Source organism: Teleopsis dalmanni, chromosome 2 (assembly GCF_002237135.1).
Source record: "Teleopsis dalmanni isolate 2A chromosome 2, ASM223713v2, whole genome shotgun sequence".
Lineage (NCBI taxonomy): Eukaryota > Metazoa > Arthropoda > Insecta > Diptera > Diopsidae > Teleopsis > Teleopsis dalmanni.
In genome coordinates this window covers 132,815,525-132,833,682 of record NC_051847.1, presented here as the reverse complement: position 1 = coordinate 132,833,682, position 18,158 = coordinate 132,815,525, and the positions used below count along the sequence as shown (strand labels likewise).

The following is an 18,158-nucleotide window of genomic DNA, read 5'->3' as shown; positions in this document are numbered from 1 at the left end:
GTTTATTATTAAAATTTTATTATTAATTTCATTATATTGAAAAATTTCAAATCTACTTTAATGAAAATATTTTATATGCTTCCTTCTTTCGAATTGCAGTGTTTTTATTGAAAAATATTGCAATTTGACAATATCAAATAAGAAATGTTGCTAACATGGCCACATAACATAAGTCAAAGTCCTCAAATTTTATTCTGTTAAAAATTAAATATAATAAAAAATATATTATTATTCTTTAACAGTGCTTAGGGAAAGTTTTAAAAAATTAAATTAAATATTATATTTTATAAACAAAACTATTGTATTCTAACAACGTTTTCTATTGTCTGTTGAATGTCTTTATATAACATTTGCATTGCAAATGATTTATTTTAAAATCATAAATAATTTATCGATTTTAAAAATATTTAAAGTATATACAATATAAAATAGAATATTGATGAGTATATGCATGTACATATAACTATATAGTTCAGTGCCTTATATGATAATAATGAAAACAGGTGCTACATCAATTCATTATAAATTATGCCAATTCATTGTTCATTGTATTTGGAAAATGAAAGTTAATTAATGAATTGAAAATTTATGTTTAATTTATATTATATTTGTTCAGCTTATAATATTTGGAAAATTAAGTACATATGTTAATTAATACTTTATAAACAAGAAATATAAAACTCGGTTTGTCCAAATATTTCTTGAGTAATGAAAGTCACACATCGAAATTACAGGATGAGTCAATTTTGTGGTAATAGTCTGTCTGTCTGTCTGTTCGCCTGTAGGTGACAAGCTAGTATTTCAATTTTTGAGCTAATTGAATGGTGTATATTATAGTTCAAACTGATAATAGCTTAATTATCAGTAAAGATATAATTTATTGAAACGCATCAGACCATAGCACATATTTCTAAAACTATTATGGAGATATATTGTGTATTGAATCCTGAACTAATTTTCAGTCAAGCTGTTCTCGGTCCAACCAAATTAGTAGTTATATTTAAAACACAAACTTGTCAATTTTTGTTGTTAAATTGGATGATTTAGAGAATCAAAGAAAAAATTACTGAAAATTAGTTTTATGTATAAATACAACTTATATGTAATGCTGAATATTTAGTTAGATTTCAAGTTTTTGATTTATCTTTTTAGTTGTATATAAAATAATATATAAAAAAAATAAATATAAATAAATAATATATAATAATAAATAAAATTTATGTAAATTAAAAAACAAATTTTTCAAATTAGTACTTAAATATTAGAAAAAAATTAAATGTCTGGCTTTAGTTAGTTAGTTACGATAGTTACGATTGTTTATAGCATTAATTTTTAAATAGTTTTGTTATTATTTTCTATTTCACTAATTAAAAAACTACTTTTACTACTTTTGCTTATATTGCGTTCACAGATTCCTTAATTACATAATGTACATAATGATTAATTATTAATTAATCGTTATGTATATTTTCGTATTGCCAATAAGGTTTGCTGTTTAGAGATTAGGCAACTCTCTAGACTCAGCCTATAAGAGCTGTAAAATAACATTGTTTTTATTAAGAAAATCTTCAAAAAGATCTACGTGTTATTAACAATAATTTAATATATTTTTAATAATATGATTTTTAAAAGATTTATGTTTCTTTTTAAATTTTTCTATAAATTTTTTATTTTATGTTGATATGATTTTAAATTCATTTTCTTTATTTAGGAAACTTTATTAAGAGTTTTTTTAGTGTGAACATTTCAGTGTTAAACATAATAAAACACTTAACATGAAGTAGTCAAAATGTCTATCAATTGATGGCATAATAAAACCTAAACATAATCGTATACACTTTTATTACATAATTTTATTACATAATTTAATTATAAGTGTTACTATTACAAAATGCACTTAACATTCATAATAATAAATACTTAAATAGAAAACAATTTAAACATTACATCAAAGCGTGCCAATAACATTAAAATTTATAAATAAACAATTTTTGTGGTAGACACTTTTTTAATCAAATATTTAATTTTTAACAATTAAAGGTCAATCAACACAAAAATAGAAACTATTAACACAAAATATTTATAATATAAGAAATTTTAAAGAAATTAAATTTTGATTATATATTTTTAATAATTGATTTCTTAATATAAGTCATAATTAAAAACAATCCTGCGATTTATCCTTTTATATGTGCATAATAACCTCCTACAGCGCAGGCTACATAATCCATAATTTTTTGTAATTTATTTTACTAAAAAAATTAATGAATACTGGGGTGTTCAGCACTGTTCATTTATGAATTCTTCATTTATGAATTAGTCCTAATTAATATTAATTAATCTACTAAATACGTGTAAAAGTTGTTAATTATATAAACTTTGAAGGATATATTAATTTTTTGTACTTTAAACAAAAAAGGGTAAAATAAACAAAAACCAAAACGATTTAAAAAGATATTTTAAGATATATTTGATAAGAAAAATTGGTCTCTAAATAAAACTAAAAATCATTTACTAAAGTTATCAATACAGATATTGCAAATGATTTTTTTTTTAATATAAATTTCATACTAAATTAATTAGTAATTAATTTACAAAATTTGAATTTTAAGTAATTTAGTTAAACAAATTACTACTGTCATTCTTTTGTATTATTCATTAAAATAAATTTTGTACATTTTCCGATAATGTAGAGAGCCTATAATTGTTATAGCCTATAATTGTTATAGCCTATAATTGTTATTGCCTATAATTGTTGTTAAATATATTTTTTTTATTATTTTGTTGTTATAAAGTCTTATCGCTTGTATTGTTGTTTTTTGTTATATTGTGTTCCTCAACTAGTTATCAACTCAATACAAATAGGTCCATCACACACAAACACCGAAATATAATATTAAAATATTAAAAATATAATTATCTTGTGTTCAAATTCGACTTGTCACAAGGGTTCTGACTGGCCATTACGAAGTTAAGAAGTATCTATTGAATCTAAGTATCATAAGGAGCGATAGCTGCAGACTTTGTCACAAGGAAAAAGCAGAATATATTCTGTGTCCTTGGTATGATCTCGTTAGACTTAGACTTCGGCACTTATCAACTGCCTATCCACTTATAACGGAATTAGGCAACATCTTTCCAAGAGCCTTAATGACATTTTTTACTGTTACGCGCCTATAAAATTAAAGTAGGTTTGTCACAATAATCCTGAAGGGTGCAGTGACGTAGATTCTTTTGTTTCAATATTTCATTTCTACCATCTTTAAGATCTAAATTTAATACTATTACTATTGAGTTTTTCAATAAATTGTGTGGACATTGCCATTTCATTTAAGTTGACACTAGTAGTAATTGTTTATCAAACATTTTGTTAAATTGTATGAGATATCTATCAGTGAAACTTTAACAACGTGTTCAAACTTAAATCTATTTTGAGAAGTCCACTCTTTTGAAAAGCGACAAAAAAAAGAAAAAAGACATGTGGAGAGTCGTCTCACAGTGAACTAAAATTATGTTTGAAACGTAAAAGGTACGTCTTGAAACAATAATGTTTGTTAGAAGTTTTGACCTTCTATTTTCTGCCCAGTGTCTAATGTGTTTTAATGGATATGTACTCAATATGTTGCCATAAGCAATATTCTTCATAGTCCGATAAGTGCTTTGCTTTTTGCTTTAGAATCGACAATTCATATTTCTTTTCTTATTGTTTTTGTTATTATCTTATCTAGCAAACAAACTTCAGTTGTAGTTTTAGATATTGTATTGATTTGTATTGAAATTATCATTAACGTGTTATTTTGATGCTTTAAGATGACTCAAACTTCCAAACTTCATTTGTAAAAAGTATTACTAGATATCTATGATAGTTGTAATATTAATAGAAAAAAAATAATCCAAAAAAAAAAGAAAAAGATATTTTTGAAGTAAAAATATTTACGAGTAATATCTATGTAGCTGCGAGATAGGAGAATTATAAAGTAACATAAATGAGCATAAGTATTAGATTTGGTTTGCATTGATAGTTTATGGTTTATACTGGCATAGCCTGCTGCTAAGACTTGTGCTTAGGTTATAATTTACAAAATTGAGTTCTGTTCTACTCTAGAACTAACATAGTTCTAGAAAAACGTAAAAGATCCGTTTTTAGGAGTATATATGTACCTATATTTCTAATACAATCAAATTTTTATTATTCTTTTCAGTAAGTTTGAAGAAGTGTCTCTATTCTTTGAAATTCATAGTAGGTAAAGGTTGTGTACAAATTTGTTTCGAAGTAAAATTATTTTTGTATTAGATAAGGCATTCACAATTGTTTAAGAAAATTAATATACAAATTTTTTACATTGCACACGTTAAAATGCACGCCTTGGCATTAATTTCAATACATAAGCGTCAAAAAAATTGTTGCAAAATTAATTTTTCCTTAGTTTTCCTTAGGTAAACTTGGTATTAATGGTATTAGTGGAAGTTATTTTCTCATATGAAAATGTAGACCTGAATTGAGGGAAGTTTAGTACGTACTGTTGTGTCATAATTTTGTACACACCATACGTAGTAACTTGGTTACCTTTCATATTTATTTAATGTTAAAATATCACACAAAAAAGAACTCATTCAGGTCTAATGTGTTGACTTGACGAGTATTATTTGCATGAACTATACTCTTTTTTAGTAAGAACTTAAGCAAATGGTAACATTTTCAATAAAATTTCGAAAATAATATAACAGTCGACAAGTCATTTAAGGTCATTCTTACCGTTGTCCTTACAAAAATTAATTCAAGTACAAAAATTTTGGTGGGTACATTTCTATTTTTTTTTGTGAAATGTATGTAATTGCTTAGGTTTGAAATTGTACCGATTTGCAATACAAGTAATCGCTTACACTTTTTGGTCAAATGTATGTAACCTACTTCTATGACCTTAAGTTCTTTATAAAGTGTTCTTAAAATGTCCATTTCCTTCATTGAAAGTAAATAACTAAACCTTAACTGAATGAGGTCAATGTCTTTAATTTCGTGCAAATTTACATTAATACGTTATCGGTGGTATAAGAGAGTAAACATAATCACGTCACATTTGTAGTATGTGAGTGTTTAAAAATACTTCGGTAATTTTAAACATAAAATATTAATAAATGGTTAAAAACTATCCCTTTTTTGTTATTGTTAGTATTTTTATACCATAACGTTATTACATTAAGTCAGTGATCCTATAGATTAATTTGCTTGTCTCCTCAATATACAGTTTTGTTTATGGTTTAGTTTCCTGTTTTATAAACTAATTGAATAAAATTTCATTCATTGTCATATGTATACTTTAGAACTTCAATTTTTGAATTTGGTTTACTGTGAATGCCTTTATTTTGTGTGTCGAAAGTTTGAAGCATCCACTCTAAAACGACAATAGATGAAAGTCGGAATATTTATATGATGCATACTTTCCAACTAGGAATAGTTAGCTAAGTATTCATATTTCATTTAGCATTGTAAGAGTGACAAACACTGTACAAATTCTTAGATGTAAGTCGTAGGTTGCGCCACTGTCAATGGTTGTCTATTCCCAACTGGTTCATACAAATTCTTTTTATTCGTCCCTGTTTGTAGCAGAAAAACATAGCTGGTTAAAAACTTTCTGTGTTTGAGTTGCTATTGTCCTACGGCAAGTAGTTTTCAGTCGACCTGATCTTCTCACTCCTTGGGAATTCCATTCCATGATAGCATGAGCAATAGCATTCGTTGGTTTTCTCAATGTGTATCCTAATCATCCGTATTTTTGTTATGAAATTTGTTTTTCTACCGGTTTATGATTGGATTTAAGACGCCAAAGGTCTTCATCTGAAATGCTTGCAGGCTTCTATATACCGATAATTCGTCGCAGGTTTCTATTAACAAAAATTTGATTCTTATGAACCCATAATCTAATTAGCGGCCACGTCTACAGCCATATAGCAAAGTAGAATTTACATATACGTTAAAAATTCTAACCTTAGTCTCAATATTCACACGTTATTGCTCGACTATAACAAGTCAAATTTATGCTCTCATTTTTTTCGTTTTAGAACTTTTACAAATTTGCATTAATATATTTTAGTATTCATCATCATCATTAATTTCTGTATCTCCCATTAGGTAATAAGTTCTTCGAATTAATTTCTTCGTAATTCAAGTTCTATGTTTAAATTTAAAAGATTTTATACGGTACCTAGAATTTTGATATCTATTTGAAATAATTAGGATGTCAATAGTCACACCTGTCTTACGTCTGAAATAAATCTGAAAGTTTTGGATATTTTTGTTTATGTAAAATAACATATTCGAATTCGTTGTAGCTGCTGCTTATAAATAAGATCAAGTTTTCATGATTTTGAATAGATCGTGAATTGAATGATTGAATAGAATATTAAGTTTTCTTGATACCAATATAATGCATATCAGCCTAAATACACTTATCTTAGATAGAGTCAACAGACATTCCTTTTTACTCACGGGATATATCTGAAAGTCTAGGACATTTTTCTTCATGCAAGACAACATACTCATCAAATGATAAAGGTGAAAGTATTAATATAGTCAATAAAGAGTAACACTTGTTAGTTTGTTAGTTGTTGTGTGGAGGGAGGAATGAATCCTCCTCAATTAGCTAAGAAAGCCTTTTTGAATCCACAAATCCTCGTTATAATGGGTAGTATAACTGACTGTTCAATAATTATTCTTAAGGTTCTAATTTAGTCTATATATGTATAGTTATTATAAAAATCATGTTATTTTTGTCATATCTTTAGATTGACATATTTAGCTATGCACTGTGAACTTGGAGTTTAAAAAAAACATTTGTTCCAGTGCTTTTAAAGTTTCAATTAATTATATTAATTATTAAACTGCAATTATGTGGTTTTTTTTAAGCTAAAAATTAATTAAAAAAATTTTCTAGTTTAATTATTTATGAAAATTAAAATAGTGTCCAATATATTTTATTTTGATTTTTAATTAATTAATTCAAAAAATTAAATAAACCTATCAGCTTCAGAAATCGTAAATATTTTTCTCATAAATTAAGTTCACTTCGCATACAAATCTTTGTTTATGTTTGCTTTTTTAACATAATTTGAAGTGAACTTCAGGTGAATAGCTAATTTATAATTGAAAGACTTTCTCCATGAGAAACGAACTCAAAAGCCCATATCATTTGCACATAAAAGTGAAATACACACCCATAAATCGGCTATTGAATGAAAGAAAAAGTGGCGTGCATTTTAATTTTATTGCTGCGATTTTTATTGTGCGGGCACAACGACATTTCAATTGAATCGTTAAGAGCGTTTGGCGCAAGTGAAATGTGCAAATGTGCAAATGTTGTTATTTCTATTAGTTTGCGTTTTTCTAGATATAAATTTTTTGAACCTTTGCATTTTTCGCTTTATTTCCGTTTATTATGATTTCCTGCAGGTTACAAACCGCACAAAAATGAAAAAATCTTTCACGTGAGTTTTGGAATTAGATGCCTCCGACTTTAGCTCTCAGAAAGGTAAAAAAAAATTTAGTTATAAATTGGTGGCGCCAACAGTTTCCTTCCTTCAGAAAAATGAAAAATAGATATAATTTTTTCGAAAATACTTAATTTCCTCCACTAAACGTATACTTCTGCCAACTTAACCGTTAATGGCGTTTCCGTTTTAAAAGTCAAACGACATTTTAAATTGAATTTTAAGCTTTCCAAGTTTATTTTATGACAAAATGAATCCAGTTGACTGGGTAATAAGTACCATTTGAGTAATATTATGGGCAAACTTCATTGAAAGTTTATTGAATGTTTTCATTGAAAATACTTCAAGTATTTATATTCACATATAATAAATAAGTAATATCTCTCGAAATGTAAATGATCACACTCTAGGTTAATCGTTGTGCAAATCGAATATGCAAAGTATTTAAATTTAAATATTGAAATTATTATTTATTTTTATTTGCTTTAATCTCTAATATAAATATAACGCCTCAACAAAATTTTGAAGTGTATTTTTTAAACAACTATAACACAGTGTTTAGTAGTTCTCATATTATTTTCAGCTTGTGTTAGCTATGAGTTTATCAGTTTTACTCTTAAAAACTCTAGTCAATTTTTTTAAATTGAAAATATATTTTATTAAATTGAATAAAAATCATGAGAAAGAATGAGAAAGAAACTCGTTTCATTTAACTTTTTACTAATTTTTATTATTAAACACAAACATTTAAATCAAAATCTGCTGTTTTAATATGATCACACTTAATAAAGAGTTTTTTCGTAAAGTAGAGAACTACAACAGCAAAAATCCTTTTATATATTGTTGAATTAAATTGAATTTTTTGCTGACCATACAGCTGTTTCGAGTATTATCAAATACCCATTATCAGTGGTCTTGGGAATAATTCTTGAATTTAATTATTCGTAAATAATTTTTTGAGACTGCAAGTTCCAGGAATCGAACTCATGCCCAGCCAAATTTGAATCTCAGAGTCAGCGCTCTTTAACCAACTGACTGACCCAAAGCCGTACTTTACTTTTATGTTCGCACATTTTTCTGGAGTTTTGTTTATTTGCTGTGAAAGTTTTGCTGTTAATAACAAATTGACTTGCAGTGTTTATATTAGAACGAAATCATAAACCAGCTGCAGAATAATTTAATGATTATATTTTTAAAATTAAAATTTAAAAATTAAAATTAATATTTTAATTATTTTATATATTAATTATTTTATATTTTAATTCTATCGAGTACAACTTACGCGTTGTACTGAAGATTCCCACATAGTGATGAAAATTAATAAGCCTAAAAAACTTTTATGTACAGCCCTATATACTAGAACCTCTTTCACTAGGTTGGGCGTTTTTATTAGTAATGCTTTCTGTATTTCTGTGCCTATATGTTTTTGAGATTAAGATCTATTATTGCTTCTTTTGTTTCTGTTAGTATAGTTCCGATTAAAAAATAAGATTTGCTTTCTTTTAAGTTTAAATTCTATTATTAATTTATAATTATATTTTGTATTTATATTAATAAAGTTTACTTTAGATCAGCTGTCCATAATAAAAAGATAATGTACAAAATAATATTAATAACATTAAAAGTTTTTTCTAATTTTTGCAATATATAATATATATTGTGTCTGGAAAAAACAATTTTTATTAAGGTTTTTATAAACAACTGACCTAAAGTAAATTTTATTAAAATAAATACAAAATTAGAATATAAATTAATAATAATAATAATTAATAATAATAATTAATAATTTAAACTTAAAAGAAGTTATATATATAGTCATTAAGAAAAAAAAAAAAACGGGTCAGAGATAAACTAAAATACAGAGTATCAGAGAACAACTTAAATATAAGATCTTAAAATCTTTCTTTGTTTTAAAAATAATATAATAATATAATTTGTATATGACACGAATTTTGTGCATAAAGATCATTATTTTCTTACAATTATTTCATATAATTTATTATATATTATTTTCAAAAATATATTTAAAGCTTAGATTTTTTCAGTTGAGTTTGCAGTCATTTAAAAACAATAATTTGTATACACATACAATAAACAGTTATCATTTATAGTATTATTAAATATTCATTTTATTTAACTTTAAGAAATAAATCGAACCAAGCACAGATATAGATAAATAAATAAAAAATTAGTTATAAAATCCTTAAATTCTTCATATAACTAATTTGAAATGTGTGATATCTTTGAATAAGATTAGCAGACACATCAACGTATCTATAAAGTGGATACCAAGATATAGTATCCATGACTACAATGGTAACTATATAGTAAGTCTGTTCCACGAGCTACTCATAGTAAAACATGAGTAAAACAGAAGTAAAATTTACACAAAAATACTTGAAAATTTGCTGGTGAAACCCGCTTGTGTATACACAGTGTTTACTCAAAGTTACAATGAGTAGCTCGTGGAACAGACTTAGTATGTAAGCTTACATGAAAAACTACAACCCTGCACTATATTTTCTACGTATCTTCATATTAATGAATACCTGTAAATCTAAATTAGAACTTATGCCAACAATTAACAAATCTAACCATCGATAAATTCATTTAGAACTAGAAAAGTAATTGAATAAATTTATCGAGAACAAAGAAATTTGAATAAAATCGCAAAAGACAATATTATCTTCCTTGTAACCAGTCACATCTTAATAGGTAGGTATACACGTAGACTGGGAGTTCTTATAAACGATTTTCACAGTCTCTGCCAAGAGAAGAAGATAGAAATTCTAAGCTTTTGTTTACTGTGTAAATGTATAGCTTTAGCTGAAAACAGAATTACCGTTCAATTTTTGAAATATTTTTGTTTGAAGATTTTGAGGAACTATAAGCAACTGATATCAAAAGTCTCACAAAACTCTCAAGAACAATAAAATTATATACTTATAACCTAATCACACTAAAGAATCAGTTAGTTTCTATTAAATATAATAGTCACTTCCATCTTAAAAATGATGTTGAATTACAGCTTATATTCACAAAATATGGGTCTCGCCCGTGCAAATCGTGGAGTAACATGTAGCATGTCTTTCTCCGTATTACGTTCCTAGATTAGGTTATATACATAAGAAAGAATATATAAATCATGCAACAAATAATGTCTCTACAAACAGAATGGTATTAAAGTTTAACAGTTAAAAATAAAAATATAATTAATTAATTCAATTATTCTATAGTTGGTTTATGATTTTGTTCTAATATAAGCGCAGCAAGTGAATTTGTTAATAAAACTTTCACAGCAAATTAACAAAATTCCAAACATAAAAATGCAAACATAAAAGTAAAGTACGGCTTTCGGTCAGTTGGTTAAGGAGCGCTGACTCTGACCTTCATATTTGGCAGGGCACGAGTTTAATTTCTGGTACTTACAATTTCAAAAAATTATTTACGAATAATTAAATACAAGATTTATTTCCCAGATCACTGATTATGAGTATTTGACAATACTCGAAATAACTGTACGGTCAGCCAAAAAATAATATAAATAATATAATAATATAAAAAACAATTCTTGTTGTTGTGGTTCACTAATTTTCGTAAATCTCTTTAAGAAAAGGTTCATGCTGTTTCTTATATATATTGGCAACTAAGAACTATCAGTAACTGATATCAAAAGTCTCACAAAACTAATCGGGAGAACATGCTATGACAAAAACTCGCCTTTAAACCTAACCTGATCATACTAAAGAATCAGTTATGAAATATGTTTTCTAAAAAAAAGTTCATACTGTTTTTTATATACTTTAGCAACGACGTATAATTATAGTTTGCTAGTCGCAATAGTTAGTTCCCCATTCATGAATTAAAGTTGTAATAAGCGAATAGATTTAATGAACTTAATGTTTCTAAAACACACAAGTAACTATTTAAACAACCACTTAATTTAACAAAAAACCAAAAAAAAAAAATGAAAATTATAGAAATAATTGTAATGAATAAATAAAATTAACTACTCACGAAAATTGTATAAGACATGATCTCAGCAGTTGAAACAAATTAGCGTTTCATAGTCCCTTAAGGCAAAATAGAAATACAAATTAAAACAGTATTATGGTATATTAGAAAAAAAAGGTATGTGTATTATGACCCATAGTTGTTTGAAGTTAAGAAAACAAGGTTCAAAGCCATCATTACACTGCGCTGACAAATTATTAAAATAGAGGTGTTATGCTCGAATGCCATAAGTCATTCCTTTACATACTCTTATTTTGCTTTGTAAATATTTTAACACAATTTTAACACGCACATATGCATGCTATATATGTCACATTATAAACAAAATGTACTTCATACACAAGTAATTTATTTCTACATAAAAATATATAAAATGTATTTATTCTGTCACCTACTACACCTAATTTAATTACATTAAAGTCATAATGCTCATGCTAATAAAAAGGATTTATGAGCGTTGCAGTTAAAAAGAAAACATTATCATTATAATTTTTTTCGGGTAATTTTCATATATTTTTTGAGACATTTTTATTTTTGTTTTATTTTTTTCTTAATATATGTTACTTTGGTACACTTGTACTTTATCCGAAATAAATTCTTTAAATGCCTTCTGAGTAAGTCAACTCCGCAGGTCTTTGAACTTGATTTATATTGTTTATATTGTTTATACGCTTATTGCTACTGTGAAAGATTTAACACATATTTTCGTAATATTATCAAAACAATTTTATTCATTTGTCATTATTGCCATGATTGACATATTTTCATTTTATTGTACGTATTGTACGTATTGTTGTGCGGCTTAAATGCTTAAATTTTTTGAAGACCCGCTATTCTCGTAAATCACTTTTGGTATATTTATGAAGAATTATAAAATAACACTGCAAAAATGTTAAAAACGTTAAAGGAAAAAACTCAAGTACGCAAAAATAATGCAAATATATGAATTTTTAAATGTAGTTAATATGCTAATATGCACAAGACGCATTACTTTCATATCAAAAAGGTTCAATTACTTTAACACTGAAGTCGTATTAATTTTTTTAAGTAATATAAAAATAATGCATTTATAAATTATGCAAATATTAATAAGCATACTTATTTGCATTACAAGGTCTACACAGCGTATGCGTGATTTTTTGAAATGAATTCTTGTAGTGTTGTAAAACGCAGTTAATACAAACCCCAATGGTTTTAGGTAGGTTTTAGGTAGGTTTTTAAAAAAAATGAATCTCATTGAACTAGGTAAAAGTTATTTGTTTAAAGGTGCATTACTTATTTTTTATGCAAACATTTATTGCATTAATTTGTACAAAAAATTAAGATTTCATATTTTTAATTTTCTTAATTTATGATTTTTTATTTCGTAAGTCAAATTTTTAAAGAATCTTTATAATGTTTTACAGCATTTTTATTTAATTTTTTGACAATAAAATATTTTAAATTCTATGGGTCAATGGGTCATAAATATCGAAATATTTGAAAAGCTAATAGGTTGAATAGCGTCAACCTATGCTGCCAGGGCGATGGACCTACAGTCCAGTTCCTTATTCTTAGTTAACATTAAAATTAATTTTGAAATTAATTTTAATGTTAACTTACAAATAAATATATAACTTTTGCTACTTAAATTTTTCGATACTAAGAATGCTCTATATTTAAAAATGTAGATACGATTAAAATTTGGTATGTAAAGAATAGAATTCTATATTTACAAAAAGATTGCATTAAGCATTTTAAAGAATTGTGGCGAATTGCAATCAAGCGTTGATTTTTAAACATTGTTAAAGGAATAAATTTTAAACATTTAATATTGAATACTTTTAATATTAAATACTATTAAACGCTTAAATATTGTCTTTAAATATTTTAATGTGTTTGTGTTTAATTTTAGGTCGTGTTTTTTTAAAAAATTGTTAAAAATTTTTATAATAGCTTATATTATATAAAAAACACTTAAAATTTAATAAAAATATATACATAACAACTGTGAAATTTTTATTTAATCTTGAGTTTGTTTTTTTATGTAATAATATTTTATGTATAAAATTTTTAAAAAAAAAAAGCCCTAAAGCCCGGCAAAATTTAAACACATAAGTATTTAGGCCGGCACTAATATAAACATTCTATACTTAAATATTATTAAATAAAAAAATTTAACTTTTAAATAATTTATATACTCAAATACTTTAAACATTGTCAGGCTTATTATTACACATTTATTAGTGCAGAATCAGGAAAACGTTTCAGTTATTAAAAAGTTAAAAAGTTAGTAAAATTATTAAAAAAAGGATTATTTTTTAATAGTTTGCTATAAGAGTTTTGCATATTGTTGAATTTTACAGATATATATAGAATATTTCTTCATACGAGTATAATATGTGATAATCTTCTAAACTACTTAAAAGCTTAATATTGTATGACCCTAACATTCATAAAATGTTAGGGTTGGCGAACATAACAAACACATTTGCAAATACGAGTAATAATCTTTCTTATCTTATCTAAAACCACACTAGTTTTATAACTTAGAGTTTCATAATAATGTTTAGTATCAAAATGGTGTATCTCTGCTACATCATCTATACAAAAGATGCTTTATCGCCACTAAAACTAATCAACCATTTTAAGAAATCTATCCTCGAATAAGGAAAAGTAAGGACATTTTGCATTTAGCACTGTTTTTTTAGAAACAATAATGTTTTATTAAAAAAAAAATAATCTATAATCCAGTAAAACCTGTATATTTTGAATTTTGAGAAAAGATCAAAACTATTTTAATAATAAGGGTTATGATTTATCTGGTTTTCGAATTATGGAAGTTGAGGAAATTAGTTCGATTTTTTTTAGAACTATCTTTTCGAATATAAATGTTTTATTACGAATGAATTATACGATATAAAGTACATACAATTATTTTATATCAATTTATTGCTATAAGTATTTTTATTCATTATTATTGGTATATAAAATGAATGAGCATAAATATAGAGATTTTATACTTATGCGATACGTTATTTTCCGATATCAAACATAATTAGTGACATAATTTAGAAAGAAATATCAATTTGTAGAGATCAGCTTTACAAAACTTCAAATTGTAGAGGTGAATAGTAACAAAACTAGGAAATATAGGAAATATACAATAACAGTTTACAATACTTCAAATTTGAATGAAGCAAATTAAGTAAACGTTGGCTTTTAGGTTAACACGAAATAAATCCTGTTTCATTAGAACATGATTCAAATGTGACAGAGCTCAATTCCTGATATTTATAGTTCAAAAATTTAATAAAATCAATTAACGCTTATAAAATTTACCGATAATTACTGGGTCATATCAGAATCTAATTACTTGATATCACTCCAAGAATTCACTTGATTAAAAACTAAATTCTTGGATAAAAATTTTTTTAATTTCGGTCGGATATCTACAGTGTGCATTGTTATGTTCAGAAAGATATATGTATATAGTTATAACAAGAATAATTATAATTATTATTGAATTTAATTAAGTTTTTCTATATATTGCTACTAACTTAAAGAACCAACAGATATGTTTCCGCTTGTTCAAAGTAAGATGCGTATATTAATATTGTAGATGATGAAGTACAAGTAAAACAATATAATAATATATATTATTTAATCATTGCTATTATAATTGCACTCATAAATGAAAACACTAAAGGATTATTTACAATAATTTAGATTTATGTACAGAATTATAATACTGTGAATTAAGGACTCGATTAATTTAAATTAACTGAATATATAAACTTATGAACTAATTTAAAATTCTTTGTGGGATGTGATATACACATAAGAACTAATGTATATATGTATAATGTATATATTACATATAATATTTATATAATATGTTTAGAAACGTTTAGTATAATTGTGTTCTATGCACATTAATTACTAACATATAAAATACTTTTTTTTTATTATAGCAAAAATAGAAATTTATACAAATTTTTGTTATAAACACGTAGTTAAAATTTAAAATAAATCATAAAAACGGGAACTCAGCTTAATTGCGAGATTTAACCTACAAAAATTATATTTAAATTTGTGTGAATTAAACAAATTTTTCAGTTTTAAATTGCAAAAAATATTTTTTTTAATTATTTTACGAGTATGTGTTGAAATTGGAACTAGTTTCAAAGAGTTCATTGTAATTACATGAATGCATTAAGATATCTGTATGAATTGCGAGAAAATGGCAAACTAATGACTAGACAGATAATAAGATAAAATATATTATTGCTTAAAGGCAGTCACTTGTTCTTTAGACCAACAATGAAAACAAGTAATTAAAATTTTTCTAATTTAAAATAATTAAAAATTATAAAGACAGTAAAATTAAAAAAAAAGTAAATAAATTAAAGCAGGTTTTATTCTGATTATTGTTAATTTTGCATGAAAAAAAAAACAGCTCATATTTTAAATACTTGAAGTTATTTAACAAAAAAAAAAGGTTATTCATTTTAATTTTACTTCAGAAATATAAAGTAGATGTGAGTATCAATTAGATAGCCTCGTTTTTTGTTGGAGCTCAAAAAAACTAATACATTTTTTTTTGCAATTAAAAACGTAAACATTTTTTATGTACAAAAAATCTTTATAATTTATTATTATTATACAATAACATACAATAACTTACGATAACTAAAAACTTTCAACCTTTGATTCCGTACGTGTCACAAAGCTATTAAAATAAATATCAGTAGTCGATCATTTATTTATGCATATGTTTTATTTTTTTTTTTTTGTTTAATTAAAAAATTTATAATTTTATGAATTTTTTTCTATATTGGTTGGGTTTTCTATAAAGCTCACATTTTAAAATTTTTGTCAGCAGCTGATTTTAATATATAATATGCTTATATGCTTGTCCCTGATTGTAATAAATATGTAAGGTTTAACCGCTATTAAAATTAAAATTTTACAAACGTTTTAATTAAATTTATTTATAATTTTTATGAACAAAAGTTCAAATATACTAAAAAAATTTTTATTCGTTTATATAATTCTATTATTAATTTGTAAATCACAAAATAGTCGTGTTTTTTATTTATTTGCGAAATTTTTTAATTAAAACTATTGTTGAATATTATTATGAGTTTCTATTTTCATTACACATATAAACATATACAGATGCATATATATGTTAATAAGTATTTATATTATAGTAATTTTTCATATTCGTCACATTTACTTAGAAGAAATTGCAAAATCTCACAAATTAATTTTGTTAAGAATGCAAATAAGCATCATTAAACAAAAAAAAATATGCACGTGAAATAGGAAATTCCAAGTACCGGAATAAGTTAAAAATAATAGCTTTTACAACAATAAATAATTAGAATTTTATTATATATGAAAATTATTGCATGGCTTATAGCTAACTAGATTAACCTTACCTTATCTATATATAAAAAGGAAAGCATTTATTTATTATCCTCAGTTATTCATATGTATTATTTTTTTTTTGACTTCAGATCTTGTTTTGTTAGAATTTTACATGACATTAAAGTTAAGGTAACTGTATTTGATTTTATAATTAAGCAAAATTAAAATCGTTTTTTTATTGATGACACAAAAGAATAAGAATAAACGTTGAAGACTCTGAAAAATATATACCATAAACAGCTCTAATTTTGTTAAAAATTAAAAATTAAAATTATGTATTATTTAAAAATGAAGAAAAAACTATTATAATTCTGGTAAAAAAAATACACAGCTTCATGAGCTTAATTAGAATAATTTAATTTATATTGTTCCTAATACATATTTTATAAAATAAAGAAACTTATTTTACTAAAATATTTATATTATTATTAAGTACATTTTTTGATAATTACCGGGATTAGATCGTTTATTTAACACATACAATTGTAAAAAAATTTATATAAAATTACACTTATTAATTTGTATTAAATAATTATTATAATTTTAAAAATTTTATTGAATTAATATAATTTTAGGTATATTTAATTATATTTTAATTTTTATTTACATCACATCACAGATATTTCGGTCTACTATAAGTACAATAATAATAATAATAAGTAAAAAAAGATATTATATAAATACATGTAAACAAAAATATAAACTTATATCAAAACAAAAAACTTAAAATAAAATAAAAATAATCTCTTTCAATGTTTGACATTTTTAACATTTAAATTTATTAAGTCAAAAGTGAACACAAATTCAGAAAAAACAATTAAAATTAAAAAATAAAACTCATTGAACAAAAATGGAAGAGAAAATTTGATTTTAAATTTTTTATTTATACATTAAATTTTTCTCCTATGATTGACTAGAAACCTTTAGATTTGCGCAAGACCCTCTGTTTTTTTTTGTAGTTAAGTCTCTGTTTGTCCCAAAACAGAGATCCGTGAGATAATTAAATATTGTCCGTGAATCAAATTTAGTAGGTATATAGCTTGTAGTTCGTCCATTAAGACTTCACTTATTACAAAATAAGCATAAATAATTTTCAAGTAATTATATACCTATTTTATGGACTATATAATGTACCTATGGACTTATACAATTTATTATAAATTATACCAGAGGTGCATAAAGCATATTAAAATAATCATAAAGTTTATTATTCTTAAACTTTGTGTTTCCTACTTAAAACAAAA

General features: G+C 24.5%; 2 protein-coding genes across 5 annotated transcripts in view; both read left to right on the top strand.

Annotated features, from left to right (window-relative positions):
• Positions 1-18,158, top strand: part of LOC119675015 (DNA cross-link repair 1A protein-like) — a 367,032-nt gene that overhangs the window by 116,490 nt on the left and 232,384 nt on the right. The gene's annotated exons all lie outside the window — the stretch shown is intronic.
• Positions 1-18,158, top strand: part of LOC119675013 (neprilysin-2-like) — a 66,463-nt gene that overhangs the window by 18,594 nt on the left and 29,711 nt on the right. The gene's annotated exons all lie outside the window — the stretch shown is intronic.